The following is an 8,348-nucleotide window of genomic DNA, read 5'->3' as shown; positions in this document are numbered from 1 at the left end:
AGAACGCTCACTTAGAGCAGCTGACCAAGTCAAGCTATCCCACTTCAGCAGCACCTTCTCTCCACTTGTGGTTGAGCATTTCACTTGAATTACCAATCCTTCAGTTAATGCAGAGCAGCCTGGAGTGGAGGGAGGAGAGCCAACAACTGTCCTGGGGAACAGGTGCCAGCAAGGAGCTGGATTTAGCCCTAAACCAGTAAGAGGCTGGAGTCTGCCACTACTGTCATGCTCAGACTGAAGTTATTCCTCTTGTATGTTTATTTTTGGTACAACGTTTCCGAGTGCCACTCCCTGATGAGAGATAGGCAAGCAAATCCCTTGGGTGTCTCAGGACATTTGTTACTGGAGCTCCTGGTGGACTCCTTCAGTCCACTCCCATCCATGAGTAACCCCCTCCTTTACCCTCTTGACTGCTCTGGGTTTAACACAGCTGCCAGATCACTGTGCATTTCTAAATCTCTAGTCCCGAGTTGCTGGGATGCAGAAGGTGTTTATCCAAACCAGGGCAAGCTCTATGCTTTCCCTTCCACCCTGCTGCTGGTTCTGCCCCGTGAGGCAGCAGGCCTTCCGCGCAGCCGGAAGCCCGGAGGTCGTCCTGCTATCGCCACACTCGACGGGAACTTGGGGGAGGTTTCCTGTCCGGTTATCTCAAGCACCATATTTAAGTTTCTTAGTAATGTTTGTAAGCTGCAACAGCTGAGCTGGGCCTTACTGCATCTCCTGTTCACACAGCTGACCTGGGAAATCATTCAGAGCTCTGTGATTGGGCACACATCCCTTGCCCTCAGCTAGCAGAGATGTGGCTGCTCTGGGAAAAGTGTGTTGACATTTTCCTCTGCTCCGCTCAATCCTTTCATGCCTCTGTCACCTTGGTCCTGCCCAGAATACTTCAGCTTGGTCCTTGTGAAGGGCTGTCAAACCACAGTCCTCTCATTCAAACTCCTCCTAAAAGTATTTCTTCCAGAGACCACGAGAAGCAACTAACCACTATCCACCCCACTCTGGCAGTGCCTGGAATTACACAGCGAGCTGCCTTTATTTTTCTGTATTACACAAAATGGAGCAGAAAAACAAATGCAGGAATAACAACAATGGCACTGCCCATTGTAGCTGGGAGTCAGAAGTTCAGATTTTTTTTACCCCAGCATTTCTAATCTGCTGCCAATTTTCAAACACTTCCCCTCTTGGCTCAGAAGTTACAGTGACCCCTTTTCCAACAGGGAGCAATGTCATCACCTCTGTAACATTCCTGGTCGTTCCAAGCCCAAAAGGAAAGGAGAAAGTTTCTTCACAAATTGACCAAATTTTCCTACCTGGCATCTTAAAAAAACCCCAACCCAAAACCAGAAGAGGTTATCATTTCAGCCTCAGTGAATCAGCAGGGATCCCAAAGAAGACAGCTGGGCTTCACGCTGGGTCCTACAATGGTTTATCCACAAACCCACATCAACTCCACAACTGGCACGGAGTGAATGAGCCTGGCACAGCCGACACAACCGCTGCCACTCACAGAGTCCTGCCTGCCTCACGCAGAGACACACGTGTGCAGCTGCTACAGCTGAGAGGCCATGGGGGAGTCTGTCAGCTTCAGGAGGCCTCTTCTCATTCTGCACGTATGACTCCCTTATCACAGAATGACCGAATGGAAGAGGTTGGAAGGGACCTCCAGAGATCATCACGTCCAACCCCCTGCCAAACCTTAGGACAGGTTCCTTATCCACAGGACTTCTGTTTCCTACTGTTAAGCTGGACAACAGGGATTTGCAATGCCCAGAACCTAGTCCAAAATGCAATGTCAACTTACACATTTTGACAACTTTAAGGCCTTTGAAAGGTTCCCATGTAACAAAGAGGAAAGCACTGCCATAGTCAGAGCCAATTCCATTGCCCACCTTTCACTTTGGGATGTTAAATACCCAGCTCTAAGGGCTATGTCATTCCGTGCAGGGATAGACACAAGGCAGCTCAGCTCTGACCAGACCCCTGCTCAGTGTGTCATCACATTAAGAAGGCATTTTGCTCACATTCACATTATACCCCCAGCCCCTTAGCAAGGCTTTCTGCTACAGGCTCAGTACCAAACTGTTGAGGCCACACAATTGCTGACAAGTTTGGAGCAGGGAGAGAGCTCATTTAGATCTGCCAGAGAAATTAACTGATTAGCTCTACAAGACATGGAACTTCCTTTTTTCCTGTTCTTACGCTGTGTGACTGACTAGTATCCTAGATGCTGTGTTGTAACCAGCATCACCCAATAAAAAATCAGCAACCACCAAATCTACTACTTGTTTAGGTAAGAAAACACAAGGGCCATAGTGCAATTGCTGAATGCCTTTTGTCCATGGCATCCTTGTCAAAAGCACTCTTCTGAGAAGTTTCTACTTCAAATGAATGAATTGCAGAGAAGAAAAAAATTAAAGGCAGTGCCTAGACATGCTGCTGCTCCAGCCTTCTTCTGGAGGCACTAGGTACAAACCAACAGCTAAGGGGTTGTAGCAAGAGCAGCCCCAGGAGTTTACTTTAATAGCTCAGGGATATACCAGGTAACGGACTCCTGTTGGACTAATATAAAAGCTGTATCTACTACCATCATTCATATAACAGTCTACTTAATGGAAAACCCCATTAAGTTTCTGAGTGCACACCATCCTCACAGGATGCATACCAGTATGGTCTAACTGAAAACTTCCCAGTAAAGTTTGATCATACCTTTCCGTTTTTGAGCCGTCCAGAGGAGACGATTCTGGAGACGTGCACTTGGAACGGGCGACACTCCTTGCTGCAGCTGAACTGTTCCCCTTTGTCCATTATCTCTACAGAGTTTTGTTCTACAAATGAAGTGGTTCCACGCTTTTTAATGCAGCAGTCAGTTTGCTCCAAAACCTGTCCTTTTACTGTTGTGCATTTAAAAAAAGTCACTACAGAAAAGTCAACATCAGCAACTGAAGAACAGCCCAGGCCCACAGCATCCAAATTATTCACAGGAAGATCTTGAGAACACGGCAGGTCTCTGGCTGCTACTTGTGTCTTCTCCAGAGTACTGCCAGTGGCCCGAGACTCTTTTGTCAGGGTCATCTGTGGAATTTGGATCAGAGCCTCAGTCACAGCAGAAAAGTCACCATCAGCAGCTGGAGAACAGCCCGAGTCACAGGTATCCAAAGTATTCACAGGAAGATCTTGAGAACGTGACAAGTCCCTGCCCTGTGTCTTCTCCAGAACACTGTCAGTGTCTTCAACACCTAGCTCACCTCCAGACAAGTCTTGCAAAGGCAGCTGACGATTTCTCAAGTCCTGCATATTCAGTTCTGTCTTTGACAGCTCCTGAGCTACTGATGGAGACAGATCCACGTCTTTAGCAACCACCGAAGCACAAGCCATGTCCTCGGTATCGAGTTTGGTCAGGGCCGTCTGTGGAGGGTGGCTCAGAGCCTCAGCCACCACAGAAATGTCACCATCAGCAGCTGGAGAACTGCCCAGGTCTGCAGCACCCAGGTTATTCACAGGAAGACCTTGAGAATATGGTAGGTCCCTGCCCACAACTTGTGTCTTCTCCAGAGCACTCCCAGTGCCTTGTCTCCCCAGCTCACCTCTAGACAAGTCTTGCAAAGGCAGCTCAGGATTTCTCAAGTCCTGCATATTCAGTTCTGTCTTTGACAGCTCCTGAGCCACTGCTGGAGACAGATCCACGTTTTCAGTATTGGATTTAGTCAGCATTGTCTGTGGAAGGTGGATCTGAGCCTCAGTCACCGCAGAAAAGTCACCATCAGCAGCTGAAGAACAGCTCAGGTCCACAGCGTCCAGATTATTCACAGGAAGACTTGGAGAATGTGGCAAGTCTGTGCCCACCACCTGTGCCTTCTCTGGAGTACTGCCCAAATCTTCGATCTGTTTAGTCAGATTCGTCTGTGGAAAGTCAATCATTTCCTCAGAGGGGTGTTTAGTATTTAGCTCAGCAAAAGAGTTATCTGCGAGCTCTGGCAGGTGGGAATTAGATGGTTCTGGCCCAAAGGGAGGAAGTGATGTTTCATTAAATCTATCATTCTTGATGCCCAGGGCAGAGGAACCAACATCTTGTGACGCTTCGGTGGTTTTGCAATGCTGTGCAGGCTCCTTCCCCACCAAACTCTCAAAGCTCAGATTATCCCACGTGCCTGAATCTGGGGACTGCAGACATGCTCCCACCGTGCAGAAGGCCCTTGCATTCTCGTTCTCAATAACCAAACCCTCTTTGTGGGACGTAACATCCTGCCTCCAGCTTCGGAAACTCCGCTGAGGCCTTTTCTCATCAGGTGAAAATGCCCTTGAGGAGCCTCGCAGCTTCCGAGCTGCCTCAGCCACACTGGTTAAGAACCTCACAACACCCCCAAAGTGAGTGGCTTTGGTTGTACTGTTTGATTTCTTCCGCTGGCTGAGATTCTCCTCACATCTCGTATCAAAGTCAAAATAAGAAGTAGAATGATCAGTTATATTTTCTAAGTTCTGGAAATTGGTTTCAGCCCTTTGATCTGGAAGCTTTGAATTATCTTTGCTAGTTAATGAAATTCCTTTCAGATAGCTCCAGACATCAGAGCTTCTTCCTCTTCTGCTCTCCTGTGGGAGCACAGTACACCTCTTTTGATTGTCCCCTTCTGTAATTGCAGGACTCTTAAAGTTTTCAAAATTCAAAGACTGGCTCTTTCTAGCTGGTATTCTATGGCAGTTACTGTCATTATCTCCACTGTGTAACCTGACACTGAAATCCCTGAGACATTTACTTTCATTGGCATCGATTTCAGAAATGCTGATATTCAGCTCTATGTCTTCAAAAGAAGAATCCAAATCATCAATGTACCCCGCGTATGAGTGGCGGGAGGGCCTCCGACCGTCACTCAATTTCTTGACCCTGTAGACAGCTCTTTGCCCACTGGTATGATGGTCCTCCTCAGGGTCACAAGCAACCTGTACTCTGGATGCTCTCAAATCCACATTCTTAGACATCTTGGAGGTCTTCCCCTTTTTTAACGGCCTTACCCTGTCCATGAAGGATGGTTTTTTTAATTCCGAGACCTCAGAGGCAGCTCCCAGTAGAATCATGGACTGGGGCCTGTCTTTATTTGTAGAGAGTCCTTTCCTTCGTCTAACAAAATTCCAGATCCGGTTGCCCTTGGTTGCCTTCTTATACCTGGGTGCTTCTTCCCGTTCGCTCGGGACTGCATCACCGGAGGTGCAGTGCTCAGCACCACAGACCTCCAAGGCATCAGTACTCCCTTCCTCCATGTTTGCCTGGAAAATCTTGTTTGCATATCCATTTGGAGCTATCACAGGAGCAGTATGCTGGCAGCCCTCTAGAACTTCCATCGCCACGACTCGCAAGCCGGTACTGGGGTCAGGGATGCATTGTCTTCAGATTGCTCTCTTCATGAGACTTAAGAAAAAAAAAGAACAAAGGAATGTAATTAGGAGCAGAATATTTTTTTTAGAAGCCACACTTGTTAAAGTACAACAGGTAAAATCTTATCCCTGTGGCACCTGCGGCAGTGCTGTTTCTGCCATTGACTTCAGAGAGGCTGAAATTTTGCTCCCAAACCATCTAAGTTTTAAGGCAACTGAAATCTGATTTAAATGACTGAAGATTTAGTGACCACAAATAAACTTCCTGCAGTAACAAAGTTACCACAAAGTATACGCAGAATACCACAAATCACATCTGAGTCTTGCAGATCGCTAGGACTCTAAGTACGTCAGAGTACATGACAGAGAGGAAAAGAGGAAATTACAGCGAAGCGTCTCTGCGCATGTCACTGTCATCTTCACCAGCCCCATCTGCCAGGAACCAGCAATGCACTCCCAGTGACTTCAGTCTCTTCAGGCAGGCATTCAAACAGAAGCCAGGATAAGCCTTTTCCTGGAACCAATGCAATTCTGAAATACTACTTCAGAAAACTCACAGAATATCCAAGCCAGGTTTTCCTACCATAGATATGGCACCAGCGCAGGACTCCCTGGCTGGAAGTAGACTGCTAAATAAATGCTGCTTGGCCACCACCCAGTGCTACACAAAGCACACATGTTCCCCTCAAGTGAGTTCCATCCTAAGTGAACAGAATTAAAACTGTAAGTATCCCATACGCAACAGCAGTGGAAACCACGCCAAACCCTTTGTGGGAATACATTTGAACTCCTGCTTACATAGATCCTAAAGCTTCCCTTCCAATGATGTACCTCTGCCCTGCCTTGATGCTACAGCTTCATAGGGTGGACCTGGGTACACTGTCTACCTTTGAGACATGCAAAACTACATGCCAGGCACTAAATGGGGTGAAATTCCCTCAATTCCCAATTCTACTCTCGGGAACAAGAAGGGGCACAGCCCCAACAAGATGGATTTGACAATTGGAACTCTCCATTTTCCCCTGAGCAGAAGGAGAACAGGCAGTCTCACTGCAGTGCTCAGACATAAAGGCATGAAGCTCCCTCCTGCTCTCATCCATTTCATTCACAGTGCTCTACAAACAGCCCTTGTCTCCATTAAAACAGAAAATACACTCTATTTCTATTAAAATGAAGGTTTTTAATGCAGCAGCGATTGCCCTGAACATCTCATGGACAAGGAAAGGCTCATCCTTGCATATAAATAGGCCTGCTTCTGCCTTGCCACCACATCTATCTTCAATAACCTATGAGACTTCCACAGATGGCATCAAGGAATCAGAACACCACCAAGTGAGGTTGAAAACCTTAACAGAAACAACTACTATTCTGGTTTTTTTATGAAGAACAGTCATCTGGTTTTCACTACAGCCATAACACAGGGGTTGTGCCAAGCATTTTTGGCACCCACAGTACTTGGATAGCAAAAATGAATGTTTGCTACTGCAGTGGGTTGGCTATGGGCAGCTGCCAGATCTCCAACCCACCGAAACAAACAGGCCAACCAGGAAAAACGGAGGGAAAGTAAGATGAAAAACCTCATGGGTTGACATAAAGATATGGGGATCCCTGTCACACACAAAACAGTCTCAACTTGGGGAAAATCAATTAAATTTATGGCAATTTAAAATTCATTTGGATGAGAAACAAAGATAAAACTAACACAATACCTTACCTCCACTCACCCTCCCTTTTCCCATGGTTCAACTTCCCTCCTTCACTCCTGATGGCTCTGCCTCCCCTCTAAGGGGTGCAGGGGATGAGGAATTGGGAGAGGTATGGTCAGGACACAACAGCTCTTCTCTGCTGCTTCCTCCTCCTCATGCTTTTCCTGCACGGGGCTTCCCCCGGCCCTAATTCCTGTCAGGAGAACCTTCTCCTGAGCAGGGCCTCCACCGGCCCCGATTCCTGTCAGGAGAACCTTCTCCTGTGTGGGGCCTCCACTGCCCCAATTCCTCTCAGGAGAATCTTCTCCTGAGCGGGGCCTCCACTGCCCCAATTCCTCTCAGGAGAACCTTCTCCTGTGTGGGGCCTCCACTGCCCCAATTCCTCTCAGGAGAATCTTCTCCTGAGCGGGGCCTCCACTGCCCCAATTCCTCTCAGGAGAATCTTCTCCTGAGCGGGGCCTCCACTGCCCCGATTCCTCTCAGGAGAATCTTCTCCTGAGCGGGGCCTCCACTGCCCCGATTCCTCTCAGGAGAATCTTCTCCTGAGCGGGGCCTCCACTGCCCCAATTCCTCTCAGGAGAATCTTCTCCTGAGCGGGGCCTCCACTGCCCCGATTCCTCTCAGGAGAATCTTCTCCTGAGCGGGGCCTCCACTGCCCCAATTCCTCTCAGGAGAATCTTCTCCTGAGCGGGGCCTCCACTGCCCCGATTCCTCTCAGGAGAATCTTCTCCTGAGCGGGGCCTCCACTGCCCCAATTCCTCTCAGGAGAATCTTCTCCTGAGCGGGGCCTCCACTGGCCCCAATTCCTGTCAGGAGAACCTTCTCCTGCATGGGGCCTACCCCAGCCCAGATTCCTGTCAGGAGAACCTCCTCCTGCGTGGGGCCTACCCCAGCCCCGATCCCTGTCATGAGAACCTCCTCCTGTGTGGGGCCTCCTCCGGCCCCAATTCCTGTCAGGGAACGTACCCATCTTCCCCTACCTCCTCCCCATCATCTTCACTGACCTCGGCGTTCACAGTGCTGTTTCTCACTTTTTTTTAATCCCCCCTCACTTTTCTCTGGTGTTTTTGCCGTTTCTTACACACATTTCCAGAGAGGTGCTGCCAGAACTTGAGATGGGCTCTGCTCTGGGCTGTGGTGCAGCCACAGTGGAACAGGCCATGCCTGGCACTGGGCAGCCCTACCTTTCCTCACACCCCTCTGGTACCAACACCTCGCCAGATATACCCCACACAGCTACACAGCCCAACTGTTCACCACCAAATACATCCT

The sequence above is a fragment of the Gallinula chloropus genome (assembly GCF_964237585.1).
Source record: "Gallinula chloropus genome assembly, chromosome: 11".
NCBI lineage: Eukaryota > Metazoa > Chordata > Aves > Gruiformes > Rallidae > Gallinula > Gallinula chloropus.
Note: the sequence above shows the minus strand (reverse complement) of the source record.